Source organism: Pteropus vampyrus, unplaced genomic scaffold (assembly GCF_000151845.1).
Source record: "Pteropus vampyrus isolate Shadow unplaced genomic scaffold, Pvam_2.0 Scaffold31, whole genome shotgun sequence".
Taxonomy (NCBI): Eukaryota; Metazoa; Chordata; class Mammalia; order Chiroptera; family Pteropodidae; genus Pteropus; species Pteropus vampyrus.
The window spans coordinates 64,806-67,922 of record NW_011888812.1 but is presented as its reverse complement, the minus strand read 5'-3'; the positions used below and the strand labels follow the sequence as shown (position 1 = coordinate 67,922).

The 3,117-nt window shown below is 35.6% G+C and overlaps 1 pseudogene; it reads left to right on the top strand.

Moving 5' to 3' along the window:
* The first annotated feature begins 636 nt into the window (after positions 1-636).
* On the top strand, positions 637-755 carry LOC111737869 (annotated as a pseudogene).
* Positions 756-3,117: the final 2,362 nt, after the last annotated feature.

The window sequence follows — 3,117 nt, the reverse complement described above, 5'->3', positions numbered from 1 at the left end:
AGGGAAAATTCTCTGTACTCTTATCACATTGCAACCTACTCTGTATACGTGTCAATCCCACTCTTCTAGAGGACAGGAAATAGGGAACTGCTCCCAGGGTCCTAGTGCAGATGAGGCAGGGGAACGACCTAAGGACAGCTGTGCTTTTATGACTTTCAGAACAGAAAAGAGAGTGGGTCTAGGTAAAGTTGTGAAGTTTGGATTGGTACTCTCCTGTGGACAAAAAGGGGCTCTATAATAAATCTAGCCAAAGTTACTTCCCAGGGTGATCTGATCATAAATCCCCAACTGGGCAGGTAATGGTGGGTAGTTACACCTCAGGCCTATAACTTCCTTAGTAAAGGTTATCTTTACCTTAAGCAACCCTGTCCATTGTTTTTGTGCATATAAGTTGACACGCACACCTTTGAAATGCCACCCCCAAGGGAGCACATAATTTTGTTAACTGTCCTGTAATCCAATCTGAGATTTTTCCTGCCTTACTTTCTCCCACTTTCCTGTAATCTTGCTTATGTTCTCTCCTTAATTCCAAATGTATAAAAGGAACTGCAAACTGTCATTCTGGGAAGCATTTTTCCCAGTCTGTTGTAATCTTGCTTCCAGGTGTGTCTTCTGTTTGGTTCAAATGAATTCTAGGTCTATAGCAATGCCACCCTGAACATGCCGGATCTTGTCTGATCTCGGAAGCTAAGTAGGGTTGGCCCTGGTTAGTACTTGGATGGGAGACCACCTAGGAAGACTGGGTGCTGTAGATGTAAAAAATAAATAAATAGTAAATGAACTCTAATCAACTCATATAACTTTTCTACAGGTTTGGCCTTTCTTACATCAAAATTCCTTTCTTCCTTGGTTTTATTCCTACCTGTGATGCCCCTTATATTGCATTTCCCTCTGTTCAGTGACACTCTTTAGAACTGCTTCAGATTATGCTCTGACTACCAAAAGTGCCGACCCTGTAACACTCCTATTCCCACCTAACATCCAGAGATCTTTAACCTCAAAATTGCTTCTTTCTTTGATCAAAATACCCACTCCCCAAGTAAATTCAAGTTTAATCGTATGAAAACATGCTCTTTCAAACATACTTTACATTTTTATGTTTCAAAATAGCCTCAGTGGGCAATAGCCCGAAGTCTTTGTTGGAATTAGAAAAAGCACTTCTCGTGATGCTTTGCTTCCATCTGTCAGAATATTGTCTTAATATATCAATTTTGTTAAGTCAACACATTTTTCGGCCATATGTCTGAAAAATGTCATAATAAACATAGAAATCTGTGATGTCCACAGTGTGACTCATGCTGCCTTGGTGCAGCAGCCCTGTTAATACCGTCATAGGCTTCTTTTCTTTTTTATTTTCTGTCCTTTGACTCTCCCAGGAAGTGGTGAAAGGAGACAGGACAAGGAAGAAATCAAGAAACTGCTCAATTAACTCAGTATGACTTTGAGCATATTTCATACCTCCCTAAGTCTTTTTCCTCATCTTTGAATTCGATATAATGCCTACCTTGCAAAGAAGCTGAGAATTAAATAGTTGATGCAAACCCAATATATGGTAGCCTCATTGTAAATTAGGTGAATCTAAATGTTTAAACATGTCTAATTAGTAAAATTTCAAACTAATTGGAGAAGATATTTAGGGTCACATTGCTCAGTCTACGCCCCCTTTGAGATCAGCCCCAGAAGACAGAGAAAGAAGGGGAAGGTTTGAGCTACAAAAGGAAACATTTGCCTTTCCTCAAGATTTCCCTTCTCTGCTTCCCTTTCTCTTCTCCTTTTATACTGAGAGGAGGAATCAGTCACTCTCAAACTTGAACCTCTCTTCTTACTTTTTACTACATTAAATTTATGTCTGGACTATCCTTTTAGTTGTTATTCTACTTTGAAAGGGGCAATTTTTCCTAAAAGAAGAGAACTGTCTTGTCCTAAATGCAAAATGCCAAAGTCTACCCTGAGGGTGTGCCCCAACCAGTAAATTTCAAATCCCAACTCTATGGATTCCTCTAGGTCAGTTATCAAATATCAGCTGAATTTTCTGCTCAGACCTAGTTCACATTTCCCCTATCCCCAAATGACCCCCCACAATGCCAGAATTGCCTTCAGTACACGTTAAGTATAGTTATTTATGTCACCTGCTCACTACCTATATGTCTAAATTATAGGTAGCACAGTGATAATGTACGTTATTAAATATACATGAGATTAATGCTGTGGTGCATCTTGTTTGTTTCTTAAAACATGGAACCCTGTTCGAGTATTTTCAGTCTTCATAGTTTTATAAGCAGAAGCACCTGCTCACATCTTTGAAATAAATAATAGAAGAAATATTATCCTAAAATTGCTGCTGAGATTAATACAGCCACACATTTTTCTTTTCTAGTAGGGAAAAACATATTTGTAGAAAGAAAAAAAAAGGAAAAAAAGGGAGAATTATTAAAGGTCTTATGACATTAAGACATCAATCAAATGTAAAAGCAAAAAATAGAAATGATATATTTCTCCACATAGAATATAATTAGTTCATATTGCAATAAAACTAAATGAAATGTGCAACAAATCCTAAACAAGCGTTCTTTTTTAATCAACATACTGAAAATTACAGTGTAAAGGTCATTTTTGCTCTGCAATCAGACTACAGAATTTCATTTTAAATGAAGAAGACAATTTGTTCATTTTCACATGACAAGCAGTGGAATATTTCAAAACTGTGTAAAGGAAAATCTAATTTATTTATATATAGTTTATTTTATTTAAAATATAAATTATATAATGAACTAAAATAAGGGTATATTAATGTAGTTCTTACATAATTTACATCATAGGAAATCATATACTATACATGAGCCATCTAGATTTGGGGAAAAAATACAATTTAGTTGCTTGACAATTATATACTAAGTTCTGAGGCTGAAGATATACTTATTCGAATATCTAGAAAACCAAATAAATTTGTTCTATAAAATCTACAAAAGGATAAACACACTCATGACTGTCCTTGTGTTTATAAATACATCTTGCTCTAAAAACATTTGAAATAAAAATTTAAAATTGCTCAGTTTTATCCTCATAATACCAATGTACTTCTATTATTGAAAAAAGAGAGAAATAAATCATGGACTA